Source organism: Carcharodon carcharias, chromosome 8, assembly GCF_017639515.1.
Source record: "Carcharodon carcharias isolate sCarCar2 chromosome 8, sCarCar2.pri, whole genome shotgun sequence".
Taxonomy (NCBI): domain Eukaryota; kingdom Metazoa; phylum Chordata; class Chondrichthyes; order Lamniformes; family Lamnidae; genus Carcharodon; species Carcharodon carcharias.
In genome coordinates this window covers 37876068-37892377 of record NC_054474.1, presented here as the reverse complement: position 1 = coordinate 37892377, position 16310 = coordinate 37876068, and the positions used below count along the sequence as shown (strand labels likewise).

Below are 16310 nucleotides of genomic sequence, written 5' to 3'. Positions count from 1 at the left end.
GGCGCACAAGAAAGGAGAGGGCGGGCAGGCATGTGAGACAGGCAGCGGCCGACCAAAGGGCAGGCAGCGGCCGACCGGGGGCAGGCAGCGGCCGACCGGGGGCAGGCAGCGGCCGACCGGGGGCAGGCAGCGGCCGACCGGGGGCAGGCAGCGGCCGACCGGGGGCAGGCAGAGAGAGAGATTCTGCCACGAGCTATAAGCCAGCTATAGGATCAAGAGCTGTACAGGAGCTTAGAAGCCATCAGGACTCAAGAGGTGTTTCAGATTTTTAAGTGACTGAGCATGATTGCAGCGAGGCCCAGCTGAGAAGTCCATAGTCGTGCGATTTTGAAGACAGGTTGGCGGATCGCTTAGCCAAAAGCTCATAGAAGGGTCCCCTTGAAATTTTGTGCCTTGGAGAACAGCTGAGGAGAAATTAAAGTGAATTCCAGAAAGCTTTGGCATACTTGTTTTACATTCCAAAAGGAGAAATGAATGAATCCTCACGATCACGTAATGTATAATAGAACTCTTGGGCAGAATTAGGGCGTAAAAGAAGAACTGTGTTTATACTCAAGTCTTGACAAATGTTATCACAGCAGTTGATAAAGGCTGTTATTTAAAATCCCATAGGGAAACTTTAAGCAACTGTTATAACCTATATTTTTAATTGATATGTTTTGAGTTGCAGCTCTAAATTTAGGAATAAGACCACCAGTTCTCCAGAGGTTTTTATATCAAACTAAATGAGACCTTTATTAATTTGCAACAAATTAAATACATACACATGGCTACAAATTACTATCATAACTTTTAACAAATTCCCAAATTAATCTCCACTTCAGCAGCAATAACCATAGGCTTAAACAGACACCAGGCAAAGCATTGTTTACCTTACGAATTCAAAATTAGGTTATTTTCAATTTGTTCCTTTGCATACAGTTGTAGGCTAACAGATCTTACATGCCTCTGACCTATACACACAAGCTCCTCTCAGGTTATACCTAGCCATCTCTTTTGAATGCAAATCCTCACTTTCACCAGGCCCCTTGAACTCCACCTCTTCTAATTATAAAACCCCTTTTATAGTACCACTTTTATGAGTAATATAAACATTGCTTGGTGTCTCCCAGATAGGTGCAAGATTGCACTCCCACTCTTGAATGCTCCATTCAACAAAATACAAATATCCCCTCTACATACTTTTTACATCTCAATACTACTATATATAAAAGCACCCAGACTAGCTGGCTTTATTCCAAATTAACACACACAGTGAAACATCTATTAAAAAAAATTCCAATAACATTATATACATTAATATCTCTTTCTGACACAAACTATAGTGTTAATAATCCTTGCTTTGTTTAATTTTATTAATATACACAGTAAAGTTTATATCTGTTTCAAGACATGAAATCTTGTAGCATGGCTCTTTCAGTTAACTGCTTGGTGATCCAATTTCTCTTTAAACGTCAACACGCTATGGAGGTCATAACAACATGCCTTAGTTACCTCTCGAGCTGACCATTCCAATGCTGTCCAGGTTGGCCTCCAAACTGTCACCTTCCTTAAACTTGAGCTCATTAAAAACTCTGCTGCCCACATCCTAACCTGAACCAAGTGCCATTCACCCATCAGCCTTGTCCTCACTGTCCCAACCCGCAATGCCTCAACTTTAAAATTTTCTCATCCTTGTTTTAAAATCCCTCCATGACCGTGTCCCTCCTTACCTCTTTAACCTTCTCCATGCCTACCGCCCTTAGGCAATTGAGCGTGTTCCTCCAATTCAGGCTTCTCGCGCATCCCCAGTTTTAACCACTCCACCACTGTTGGCCATACCTTTAGCTGCTTAAGTCATACTCATATGCACCAGGATTTCCCTCCTTAAACTGCTCCATTTCTTTATCACTCTTTCCACCTTTAAGATGCTCCTTAAAACCTACCTCCTTGACCAAGCTTTTGGTCATCTATCCTAATATCACCTTACCTGCATTACTGTCTTCTTTGTAATCTTCTTTGATTACGCTCCTGTGAAACACCTTGTGACATTTTACTACGTTTGATGCTCTTTATACTTGCACATTGTTGTTACTATATAACTGCATATATAATGCTTTATTCCCCCTGCAGCCCAAATGTTCACTGAAACTGACCAATATAGCACTAATAAAGTGAAGGCTAATACCAGGATGCTGTTCAGCTCTGACTAATAGTTTAAACAGCTGGTTTAAGTCTCTACACTCAATCACATTGTGTGTTGGTATTCCAACATACTATATCACTGCACTGTCAAAAATCATTTCAAACCAAGTACTTTTGCTTGTCATTTACAGCCTGTTCAATAGACAAACCAGTTGGAGGAAAGCACAATTTTCCTTTGCATCAGATGCAGAGCACTAAGCAGCTAACCCTGAAAGCAGCATCATTAAGAGTTGATAGGGAACGAAATGTGTTAAGAAAGATGAGAATGGAGAATACAAAATCTAGCTCCTGCCTTCCAGAGTCCAACATGAATGACAGGGTGTTTACTACTATAATGAACTGCGAAAACAACAAACATTTTTGAGACCATTGGTAACAATGGATAGGTAGCATAATAAGTTGAATTGCATTATCTTAAAGTGTGATAATTATCTATCATTCACATAATAGGTCAATATAAGAAAAAACTTCAGTAGGTTCCTATGAATTTATATTCATAACTTTTTAGTCTTACACAAGATTCTCCTAAAATGATTAAAAGCAGAGAAACAATTTATACTTGGGAGTGATTTACATACAAGATTTTACAGTAATAAATTCTGTGCAATACTACCTACAACCAGGCAATGCTACTCTTGCCCAAAATACTGTGCTAGAGATATAGTATTCAGCCATGTAAATACTTTGGCTACAAGGGCAAGTCAAAGGCTAAGAATCCTGCGCTGAGTAACTCACCTCCTGACTCCCCAAAGCATGTCCACCATCTACAAGGCACCATCCAGGACAAAGCAGTCCGCTTGATTGGCACCACATCCACAAACATTCACTCCCTCCACCACCGACGCACAGCAGCAGCAGTGTGTACCATCTACAAGATGCACTGCAGGAATTCACCAAGGCTCCTCTCACCATCCTGAGTTGGAAATATATTGCCGTTCCTTCACCGTCACTGGGTCAAAATCCTGGAACTCCCTTCCTAACAGCACTGTGGTGTATCCACACCACATGAACTACATGAACTTCAAGAAGGCAGCTCACCACCACCTTCTCATGGGCATCTAGGGATGAGCAATAAATGGTGGCCCAGCCAGCAAAGCCCACATCCCATGGATAAATTTTTTAAAAATAGGAAAAACCTTAAACAATTCACTCAAGGAAATGATATTAACTTTGCATCAACTGAAAATATTACATTATGAGGATCACATTGACATTCATTTGATTGAAACTTAGTTCACAGGAGGTAACACCTTCCCCTTAATCAAAATCTCCCCACTAAGCAACGCCTTCCACTGCCCCAACTGTCATGGTGACAAAGTGGCTCTTATCAGCATGTAACTTCATGGGTTTTTTCCGCACTTCTCCTTTGAGCACTTTACCTTATTTCACCTTCTCACATCTCTTTTAGGAACCTTTTGTTTAACTGCTCCCCCCACACCAAATTTCTCATGATATGCTCCTTTCTTTTCACTCCCAGCTTCCTCATCCTTGGTAATTTCAACCTCCCTCTCAAATCCCCCTGCCTGGTGTCCTCCGAATGAGTTGCCACCTGGCTCTAAAACTCTCCAACCATATAAATACTCCTACCAACATTAACATCCACACAAGTGAACTTGTTGTTAGCTATACTAGACAGACAAGTTTGCAGTTGTTGCCTCTCAGCTAGAAATTAAGGGTTCTAGAAGGAGACGCTTCTGGTTATAGATTTTTGGGGAAATTATACTTAATCGACAATGCATGCAATGATGTGAAGATTGTTTGAACAAATGGACAAAGATCAATATATGACGTTAAGAAGTTGTGCCTGTGTATCTTTGGGGTGACCCTCAAGCCCAAAAAAGAGTGGACCTTAAATGATATTAAAGAAGCTCTGCCACACAAAATTATGGTTGGATTACATCACATTTTGAGGTTAAAAGACAGTTTATGCAGAAACTGAAGCAAGCAATATTTGAAACATATATAAAATCAATGCTGTTCTTCAAGACCCTTTATGGTTAGGATGGGTCAGCATGTACAACCAACCATCAATGGAAGCAAATGCCGACTCTTTGCCAACAATGCTCCAAGTGTCAATCACTAGATGGTGCTCTGAAGCTGCATAATATTGTTCATTCTCAGATTTTCTTTCTCTTTCCACACAAAAATGGCTGTCTTTCATTTCCTTAATGTGGTTTAAGATATTTTCACATTGATGTGTTATTGCCTTGTTTAACAGTTCCTAGTGCAATTATATCAACAACATAAAGCTCTGCATACTAGTTCTAAATTGGAAATCAAACTCAGGCCATGAAGGTGACTGATGAGAGAAATTAAAATGCCATTGGTGGATTAGATAGCAAATCCAGGATCCGGCTTAAAAGCACATTGTTGGAAAATTCTAAAGAAGTGTGTTGATATGCGCTTGACCCATCTTGCTTACAGCCCAAGAGTGATTCAAATTGACTTTTCCCAGGGCGGATATTCATCACCTTGACTAGCATCAAAAAACACTTCATTTTAAAAAAAGGCAAGTATTTCAGCTTCTAAGATGTCTTGGAAGAGGTCTCTCAGCATAATGGAAAGTCTTTTTTAAAAATCATACATAAAACTATAAAAACATTATAATTAAAAACAAAAGCAACTGGATTATTACCACGAAGCTACTGGATTATTAGCAAAAGAAAACATGTGGAATTAAAAGGTAACCTTGTAACATGGATTAGTCATTAGTTAGGAGGTAAAAGTCAACGATAAAGCAAGTATACTCTGGTGGAATATAACAAGTACTGTTCCACAGGAATATGTACTGCTGCCCCAGCTAGTCAAGGTGATGATTATCAGCCCTGGGAAAAGTCAATTTGAATCATTCCTGGGCTGCAAGCAAGATGGGTCTCAAGCACATATCAACACACTTCTTTAGAATTTTCCAATATATCAAATGGCTTCAATGAAGGAACAATGAGTTGTATATACTAGTTTGCAGGTGACAATAAATTAGGTAGCACACTCAGTTGTGCAGAAGGGAGCAGAAATTTTCAAAGTGACAAAGACAGATTAAGTGAGTGAACAGAACGGTGAGGTTATCCAACTTGGATCCAAGACAGACAAATCAGGATATGAAGAGGGACCAGAAACTAGAATAGTCCAGGGATAGGGCTATCAAGGCACACAAATCACTAAAATCTAGTTCAAAAAGTAATCAAAAGATTAGTGAAATGTTGGCCCTTATCTCAAGGAGTTTGGAATTCAAAGAAAAAATTATGCTTTGTGGTATGAACCTTGGTCAGACCGCGTCTATTTTACATACCACAACTTGAAGACTATAGACTGGCCTTAGAGGGCACGGTGCAGATTCAGAAGAATGATAAAAGGATTTAAAGTATTATATTGGGAAGTCAAGTTTCATAACCTTGGCTTGTATTCCCTTAAGTAGAGAACATTGAAAAAGGTGATCTAACCTAGATGTTTAAAATGATGAAGTAATTTCACAATAGCAGATTCAGAGAAGCTATCGCCTATTTTGGGTAAACGCAGAACAAAGGAGCACATTTTAAGATTAGAGTTAAGACCATTAATAGGTAAGAAATAGAAGATGTAGGTCATACGCCCCATTGAGGCTGTTCTGGCAATCATCTTCTGCCTCAACTTCACTTTCACATCAAGCCCCATTTCAAGTGAACCACTAAAAATCTGTCCATCTCAGACTTAAATATATTCAATGATGGAGAATACACAATCCTCTGTAGTAAAGAATTGCAAAGATTCATAGTACAGAGTATAGATGCAATTTACTCACCATTTCATCAGAGGACTACTGAATCACCCCAGAAACCAATCTAGTGAACCTTCGCTGCACCTCCTCCAATGCAAGTATATCCTTCCTTCAAAACTGTACGGAGTACGAAGTGGTCTCACCAAAGTCAATTGTCGCAAGACTTCCTTATTCTTGTACTCCAAACCCCTTGCAACAAAGGTCAACAGGCCATTTGCCTTCTTAATTACTTGCAGTACCTGCATGCTAGTATTCCTTTTAAGAGTATACCTTAGTGTCTCCGAATATCAAAATTTACAAGTTTCACACCTTTTAAAAAATATTCTATTCTTAATATCAAAGTGAATAACTTCACATTTCCCCACATATACTCCAACTGCCACCTTGTTGCCCACTCAGCTAAACCAATCTATATCCCTTGGCAGACTCTGTATCTTCCTCATAGCTTACACTCCCAACTAACTTTACATCTCAGCAAATTGATATTTCGGGCACTTTATCCAAGTCATTAACATTGATTGCAAATAGCTGAGGCCTCAGCACTGACCTTTGCAACACTCCACCAGCTACAGCCTGCCAATGTGAACTTTCCCAATTTATTCCTGATCTCTGCCTCCAATCAACCAATCTTCCATCCATGGTAATATATAACCCCAAACTATAAGAAGTCTTATCTTGGGCATCAACCTTCTGTGTTGCGCCTATTGAATGCTTGCTAGAAATCCAAATATTGGTAACTTCCAATGCCCTAGGACCATTGTAGAATTTAGGGAATTTTGGAAAATCATAACTATGGTTTTTAGAACTTTAGGGTGTAGGTCATCAGGTCTTGGGGATTGGTTAGCTTTTCGTCACTTAAGTTCTCCAATAGTTTTTGGTGCTAATTACCTTGGGTTCCTCATTCTTTTTAGCCCCTTGGTCACCCTCATTTCCTTTCAGACAACCTGTAGTGTAAATCTGGAATTCTCCCACCCAAAAGGTTGCTCACACTGGGTCAACTGAAATTCAAGACTGAGTTTGACAGATTCTTTTTTAGTTAAGAGTATCAAAAAATATGGATCAAAGGCAGCTAATGAATCAGCCATTATTTAACTGAATGAAGAAACAGGTGAGAAGCTGAATAGCCTATTCCTGTTATTACATATAAATCCAGCTCATTTTAATATAAATGCAAATATCTTGAATTATTTGAAAAAGATATGACATTCTAGTCAGCAGGTTCTACTGAATAAGGGAAGGAAAGGCTTTCAAGCTTCCAACAGCCCCACACCCCCAACCCTCCAAGTTCTGATCAGACCATTAGTACAATCTTAAATTTTCCCAGTCCTCCTTTTCAGTCTCTCATGCTGGGACCTGGTTCATGGTCAACAACATGGTACCTTATTCAAGAAATCAGTTTACAGGTGTATTCAATTAAGGGTGCAACACAACTGTGTCTGTTGTCACCAAAAAAGTAGTGGATTTTTTTAGTTTCTGCAACATTATGTCCCAGAATCAACAAGGGGGAAGACCATATTAGATTTAATAAAGAGCAGCAAGCCAAATGATCACACTGAATGTGGTGCTTGAAAGAGGGAAATGCAAAACAGTTGGTAGGATTTTAGATGTTGATATGGCTGACTTTATGGTAAAGACTGTCCATGGTAAAATGAGCACATCTGTTAATGGGTAGAATGACAGAAGCTAGTGGGAAACTTTCATAAAGAAATGTGATACAGAATCAGTATATACTCCTAAAGGGCAAGACCTCTTCTTGAGAAAAAAAAGTTATAAATGAATGAAGCAGTAAGGGACAACATAAAACTTAAAGAAAAAGCACATTCCCGTCAAATGGGAAAGGTACAAAGAACAAAACGTAAAGCAGCAGATAGTAAGAGTTACAAAAAAAGGGAGTATGAAAAGAAACTCAAGGATATCAAAAACAATAAAAAGATTTTACAATTATGTTAGGGACAAGAGGGTGGTCAGGGCTAATGCTTCTCCCATGAAAACTGATAACTGATATTGCCACTGAAAATAAGAGAATGGTGGATAGACTGATAATTATTGTACATCAGTATTTACAGTAGAGGAAGGAGGATAATATTCCAGACATCCCACAAGCAAGTAACACTGAATCAGGGACACATCAAAATAAACCAAATAACAATGATGAAAAAAAAAATCACTAACAAGTGACAAATTCCCAGCGCCAGCTGTTTCAATTCCAGATTTTAAAGGAAAAAGCTGAGAACATTGCAGATGCCCAAATATAATCTTCCAAAGTTGTCTCAAATCTAGAACCATTGCTTTATATTGGAAAATTGCACATATTACCCTGTTAGTTAAGATGAGGTGGGGGATGGGTAAAACTGGGGAATAACAGACCAGTTAGCCTAGTAGCTGTTATCAGGAAATTATTAGTCTATTAGTAAGGGTAGAGTGACTTTATACCTTGAAAATTTTCAGCTGATCAGCGAGAGCCAGCACGGCTCTGTAAAGGATAAGTCATGCCTGATGAAGCTGATTAAATTTTTTGAAAATGTAATTAAAGTAGTGGACATAGCAATGTCTATGGGTGTTATTTATAGAAGACATTTGATAAAGTTTCTCATAAGAGACTGTCGGCTAAAGCCAACAATTGGCTGAGTGGCCGAAGACAGAGTAGGAATAACGGGTAGGTACTCTAAAATTGATAAGATGTGACCAGTGGTGTCCCACAAGGATCCAAGTTGGAGCCTCAACTATTCACTGTATGTATTAACAACTTGGATGAAGAAATAGAAATATATATCCATATTTGCTGATGATACAATAGGCAGATAACAATGTAAGCAATTTAGATGGGAAAAGACAAAGAGATGCTAATAGATTAAGTGAAGGGACAGAACTGTTGTAAACAGATTTTTCAATATAGGCAAGTGTGAGGTCATCAACTTTGGACATTAAAAAAAGGACAGAACAGAATACTTGACAAATGATGAAAAGCTAGAAACCGTGGAGGTACATAGAAATTTGGGGTGGAGGGGTGTGGTTCCATGTATACCGATCATTTAAATGTCATGAACAAGTTCAGTAAATAATCAATAAATTTAATAGATTACTAGTCTTTGTACTTAGAGGACTAAAATGCAAAGGGATAAGAGTTATGCTAGCTCTGCTTAGACCACACCTGGAACACTGTGAGCAGTTCTGGGCACCAGACCTTTGGAAGGATATACTGATTTACGTAGATTTACCAGATTGATACCTGAACTACAAGGAGAGATTACACAAATGAAGGCTGTTGTGTTGCCTGGAAATTAGACGGTTAAGGGGTGATTTGAGCAAAGATATCAAGAAGAGATATAGAGTAGATAAGGAGTAAGTATTTCAGTTGGTTGCAGAGTCTAGAACTAGGGGGTTTAGCCTAAAACTAGAGGCAGGTCTTTCAGGAGTGAATTTGGGAATCAATTCTACATGCAAAAGCGTGGTCGCAGTTTGGAATTCTCTACCACAAATGGCAATAGATATTAGTTTTGATAAATCTTTAATCTGTGTTCGCTAAAATTTCAGCTAAAACATGAAAACACAGTGGACTAGTATTTCCTTGGAGCTGCTGCACACTTTCATTATAACTTACTAGAAGAATGACAAAAATCCTGTTTACATGCAAATTATGGCAGTGGAATGGAAGTTACTCCTCGGTAATACAAGACTCTTATTGCTTCACAAAAATGCCAGTACCTGGTTTTATTGCAAAGTTCATCGTTCTCTCTCATGATCAATGTTCTTTTGTAATAATGTGTCAACATATATAGCACTTCCTTTACTTCAAGTGTTAATATTTCATACCAATTTGAGTATGAAGTTAAAGACACAGAAGGCAAAATTGGTTCATGCCAACAGTGTCAAATGCATTCACAGGAAATCTACTTTTACTTGGTTTGAAATTAAAAATCTTTGCACTATTTCCCAAGTCAATGGAAAATAAAAACTGGCTGAAAAATGGGTTGCCAATTCGCTACAAGCCTGTATCACATTGCTGACATAGACCAATTTCATCCAAATTCAGTTAACTAAATCCAGTGTAGAATGTTGCAGCTAAAACTGAACACTGAGAAAGATAAAGAGTCCAAATTGCTGAAAACTGCTCTCCATAATGTTTAAACTTTATTTGAATCATGAATCCTTAAGCAAGTTCCAAATAAGAGCATTTTCTTTTAGTGCAATTCCTATAGCAGACACAACTTTATACTGACTTCAGAAAGAAATACGACAATTACAATAAAGTTGATCCACTTATTTAAAATTGCTACACAATGATTTAAACAACCTCATAACACTGCAATTAATCATTTAAAAGAAGTCTGACCCAGCAATAGGTCCATTAAAACAATGTTGATGTATTTTTACAAAAATCAGAAAACTTCCTTTCAATCTCATTGCCAGCATTCACAACAAACTCATGCTCACAATTTTTTACTGAAGGAGTCAGTGAAATAAAATCCCCAAACTACAACCAAAGTTTTCCCTGTAGACAAACACAGACTTTTAAAAGAAAAGAAGCAAAACATACCAGCAACTGCATATCTTAAGGTGTATTTTCTAGTTTACGTCAACTCTAATCCATAAATTGAACTATCATCCTCTTAAAAACAACTTCCTGTCATGTAGCATAGACGAAGCACATTACCAACTCTGTGCTATGGCTGAGTTGTACCGTAGATGTCAGTTAACAGATATTTCTGTTGTATTCCAACTACATCCAGTCTGCTTAATTCTGATGTGTTTGATAACAAACTTCCAAAAAAAACTTTGCTTTGGAAAAAAATTCCAAAATAAAGTTCCACTTCAAAACTACTGCAAATTGTTTTAAAGTAACCTGCTTTAGGCCAGAAACTTCATTTGTGTTTCAATGTTTCTTTTCCAGACTCAAGCTTCCTCTTTTATAGCTTTTTTTCTTACATTCTCCAAACGTGAAAGGCAGCATTGAAATTGGCTGTCTGCTCACCAGGAGCAAGGCATGTGCATTTCCTGCCGAAATGACCTCACAGCCTCAGTTGGTTAAAAAAAACATGGTTAAATTGCTCTGAAGTCGACAATTCTGCCTGCATACCAGTTTAAGCCTTCAACTGCTATCTGGCAGCTGCAGCTTAGCAATACATGTAGAAGACAAATGTGCTGTGACTATGATTTAAATTTTCCAAAGCAGGATGCCACACTCCCCTCCAGCCCTTCATTTCCAACTATGCCTAGATTATAGCAAAAAAAAAAGATGTTTTCCAACCAAAACATTCAACCTTAAAAAAGCTCTAAGACAGTTGTCTATATGCCCAAATCACTACATTTCTTTTTTCTTGACTTTGTAGAACCCCTGCTGTTACAACAAATGGTAATTGTGATTAACACAGACAATAAAGGTCCAACCTCAGCAGATCACAAAAAGGCAGGCCAAAGCAGAGAAATAAAAAGCAGAGGTAAAATAAAATTCGAAGCACCACAGGCCAGTGTCTACTGAACCAACAGAGATCCAGATGCTTGAACACACACAAACAGACAAGAGGTTTAACCTAAAGACAAGTGCAAGGATAAGTGACATACACTTAATGGCTCAATTGTATTCTGAAAATGAAATCTGTCCTGTTAAACTATAAAATTTTATAAAATATCTTCTTTTGTATTAGTCACAATACTGATACTGATTACACTGAAATTTAACTAAAATAGTTAAATTTATGTGCAATATCTCTTGGCAAAACTTTTCAATGGGGACTGTGAAACAACTTTTGTAAAATTAATTTTCTACAAGTACAATTCTCTAATCATTTTAAGTTACACCATTCCCATTTATTTTTAATCAAACAAAACCTGTATTTTTAGCACATAGCTTCTAGCCTCTGTTTCCATTGTTACCAATGTCTATGTTGTATTTAATTTGAAATTAAATAATTACCATAAAATTAATTGCTCAAGTATTACAGTCCAGCCTGTAGAAATATTGTATTGTCGCCAGTCTTAAACTGCTGCTTTACCCATAAATGTAAACCGACATTTCCCAAAATAAGTAAGCTTTCATGTCATCACATGCTTGGGGGCTACAATTTCCACTCATTTACTAAAATAGTCCAAATGTGTTGTCTAGTCAACAAGTACTAGCTGGTGCCAACTAGTCTCCCTTCTGAATAATTTGCTGAATTTGTTTAGCATTGAAGTAGGCAATCACAGTTTGAAAAACATTCTGGTATGATTACAGTACTGTTGATAACTTCTGCAGTTGATACCTCCAATGTCACATTCCTGAGTAAGACACAATGTGTTATCTCAGCATGGGAATCATTTTCAATAAATGCTTTTCATGTCTATATAGAACAAAACATTTCTACAAAGGCAGTTCCTTCCTTCCTCTCCCAAACAGCATTGATAATCCAGAGAATGTGGCCAGGATTTTCCCCTCGATGATTTGGGGGTGGGGCCTACTCGCCGAAGGGAAAATGACGCAGGATGACGTCGGGAGGAACCACCGACATCATCCCAATCCCTTTAAACATTCACGAAGGCAGGTGGACAGCGAAATCAGCTGTCCGCCCGCCAACCAACCTGTCAACGGCCAATTAAGGCCATTGACAGGCTTATTAACCTTATTAAACACCCTGCCCAGCCAACCTTAAGGCTGGCGGGCAGGCCAGGAGCCCCAGCAGGCTGCAGATTATTAATGAAACTTCATCCACTGGCGGGATGAAGTTTCATGTCCGTTTTTTTTAAATTTAATAAATTTTGCGTGTTTATTATTAACATGTCCCATCTTGTGTGACATTATCACATGGGGGGGACATGTTAATAATTTTAACATTTATCTATTTTTAGAGTTTACTTACCTCTCACAAATCTCCCTCAGACAGGACTTTGCCTCAGGAGAAGTGAACTCTTTCGCGCGCATGCACGAAAGAGTGCACTTTGACAGATGGGGATTCCCTCCACCTCCCGCACAGGAAGCGCATAACGTTTCCAATCGGGCAGGCTGCTGGACGAGCCTTAATTGGCCCACCCACTCAAAATGGCGGCGGGCCCCATTTCAGCGGTGGGGTTCAGCTGCCCGCCCGTCACCGAGCCGGTGGGGCCAGCCGTCCATCGAAGTAAGAATTCTGCCCTGTGTGTTCGAATCCCACCATGGCTATTTAAGAATTTGAATTCAGTTTTATCCAAATTTTGTTTTAAAAGCTATTAACAGTGTACGTGGCCATGAACCAACAGATTGCGACAAAAACTCAGCTGGTTCACAATGTCCTTTAGGGAAGGAAGCCTTTTGTCCTTACCTGGACCTGCCTATACATGTCTTCAATAGTTGACTGTTAACTGTCCTCAGAAGTAGCCTAGCAATTCAGTTATCAGAGCCAGGCACTAAATGTCCCCCTTGCCAGTAACCCCTCCATTTGAGAATGAATAATGAGGGAACCTTTGACAAATTTTAGGATGTGGACAAACATAATAATGCAGAAATTCATACTTCTTTAAGTTGGCTGCTATCCAGGAAGTCCTAAGCATATAACTTAGATGTTTAAAATGGTGGGATGCCAAAAGGAAGTGCAATTTTTGAGGTTTTAGAGCTACAAATCACCTGCAATCAAATGTTTTATTTCAACAAGCTTGTTCAAAGCTGGAGACAGAGTGCCACACTCAATTCTGAAAGATTTTCTCTCCTTTACTAAGGAAACAACTAACTTTTACTCAATCCATCTGACTGTAGCAGAGCCAAGATTACCAATTCATAACCATGGAGGGACAAAACCCTCTATTCTACCTTTGTAAATTCATAGTGCCAAATATCAATGCCTCAACATACCGATAACTGAACTATTCATTTTTTTCTTAAAAAGAAATTTCTCTGGCTGTTTATTCTGAATTTTAATCAATTTTAACAAGGCCAAAGAAGTAAAACACATGACTTAAATCCAATTTCATTTTGGATAAAATTGTATTCCTAGTAGATTGTCTTCAATGCAATTACGGATAGGGTAGGGGTTGAGCAGTGGCAGGCAAGAAGAGCTGAATATTGTCAGTATATTTGTACACATCTCTAGATGATGTCACCAAGATATGAGGAAAAGGAAGGGCCAAAGGCACATCCTTGGAGAATTCCAGAAACACTGTGTCCTGCCGACACAAGATGGCCACTGACACCCATCTACACATATTCAACAACTTTAGGTCGTGAGCTCCCTCCCCCATCCCCACCCCCTTTCTGTTTCCCCCTTCCCTTTTTTTTTCTTCCAACAAATTATAAAGATTTTCCTTTTCCCACCTATTTCCATTATATTAAAAAAAACCCCACTAAAGCTATACCTTGAGTGCCCTACCATCCATTCTTAATTAGCACATTCGTTTAGATAATATCACCAACTTTAACTTTAACACCTATGTGTTCTATTGTACTACTGTCGTTGACATCTTTTGATGATCTGCTTCTATCACTGCTTGTTTGTCCCTACAACCACAACCGCCCCCCTCCACCTCTCTGTCTCTCTATCTCTCCGCCCCCTACACACACACCTTAAACCAGCTTATATTTCAACTCTTTCTTGGACTCGAACTCAAGTTCTGTCGAAGGGTCATGAGGACTCGAAACGTCAACTCTTTTCTTCTCCGCCGATGCTGCCAGACCTGCTGAGTTTTTCCAGGTAATTCTGTTTTAGTTTTACACATATACACTTGTCCACTCATGCGCAGAAAACCTAAATCTGAATCTTGCCAACAATGGAAAGCAGATGCACAAATTTAAATGGCCACCTAGAATTTGAGGTAAGATAAAACATGACCTTATATATTTAGTAGTCTCATTGAATGTTTAAAAATTTGGTGCAGATTGTGTGTGTTCTTAACTTGGGCAGTTTTAATCATCCAGGTACAGAGCATCAAGAAAAATCACATGAGGAGGATCACATACGCATAAGCGAGACAGCCAATTTCCCAACCCATTTTTAATTGTGGCTGTATTCAGGTGTTTCAGTAGCTTCAGAAGCATGAACATAAAAATCTGCTCTATTACATTTTAAAGTGAGTTTGAAGTCTCAGTCTCTATGTACTACATGCTCACTTGTTTGAAATGGGTGCTTGGCATTGAAAAATAAAGCTAAAGGAACATGCAAAAACGGGTATTGTATTTTTTGGCTGAATAAACTAGCCCTTTCCAAAATCCTAAAAAGAACAAGAAACTAAATGGAAGGCTAAGCATCACGCTGAGGTTGGGGGAATGAGTAGAATTCTGGTCTCCATCGCTCACAATGACATCACATGGGCCGCATTGACAGCAAACACAGCCTTCCAGAAATAATGGCATGGAAGTTGCATGGTCTGCAGTTCAGAGTTCATCACCGCCTGCAATTGGCTGCGCGGCACCATTTTATGTGGGCGGATCAATTAAGGCCCGCTTAGCTAAGCGCTCCCTGTGCGGGTAGGGGGAGTAGGCTGAGACGGGCCTGCGCTCTTTCACGAATGCACGCGAAAGAGCGCAGAAATCTCCCTGAGGCATAGAGCTGCCTCAGGGAGATTATTAAAATTTTTGAAAATTGAACTAAAGAAAAAAAATTTTTTTTAAGAGTCCCCTCATGTGATAGTGTCACATGAGCTGGGACATGCCAATAAATTTTATTTAAAAATTTTTATTAAAACTTTAAAAACCTCCATGAAACCTCATCCTGCCCATGGATGAGGTTTCATGATAAATGTGAAGGCTGCCTTGGCTCTTTGTCTGCCCACCAACCTTAAGGTTGAAAGGGCAGTTCAGTTAAGTACTTTAATTAGTTTTGAAATGGCCTTAATAGGCCTTTGACAGTGCACGCAGCTGACTCACTGCATGCCTGCCGAACTGAAGATCTGAATGACGCGCGGTAACATCAGGACGCACATCCAACCTCACCATGCATCATTTTACACGTCGGCAAACAGGGCTCACCACCGCATGCCGACCCGAAGATTCTGGTCCTAGAGGCATTTTCTAAGAGGCACAACAGAAAGAAAATTGATTTCAAAAATAATAGGAGGGATGGCTAAAAGATGTAATCGTGTTAGAAAATGAGGGGGAATGGAGAGGCAAACGTTTTGGGAGCAAATTCCTGAGCATGGCGCCGAAGCAACTGAAGGTGCAACTGCCAATGTTGAGCTGAAGTGGGGCCGGAATGCAGAAGAATCTGTTATTCTGGTTGAAACTCTGAATTGCTGAAGTTTTGGAAAATGGCTTTTAATTCTTCCATTGCTAGATTTCTCACCAAAGAAACAAAGAAACAAAACATTCCAAAAAAATTCAAACCAAGAAAGCAAAGGCACCAGAAATGGTATCGCCAGAAATAAAGCCAATTATAGATATCTTGCATCCCTCCTTTGCGAGACTTTCACGTGTTGCTAGCCTGGCAACAGT

General features: G+C 39.1%; 1 protein-coding gene across 8 annotated transcripts in view; it reads right to left on the bottom strand.

Moving 5' to 3' along the window:
• Positions 1 to 16310, bottom strand: part of rapgef6 (Rap guanine nucleotide exchange factor (GEF) 6) — a 419806-nt gene that overhangs the window by 271534 nt on the left and 131962 nt on the right. Inside the window, exon 1 of one of the 8 annotated variants that reach the window (XM_041193257.1) lies at positions 10865 to 10979. The exons of 5 other annotated variants lie outside the window; for them this stretch is intronic. The gene's annotated coding sequence lies outside the window, so the exon portion shown is untranslated. Of the gene's footprint in view, positions 1 to 10475; positions 10758 to 10781; positions 10980 to 16310 lie in introns of those variants that run through there. 2 more of the 8 variants (XM_041193258.1, XM_041193256.1) reach the window with 2 other exon arrangements.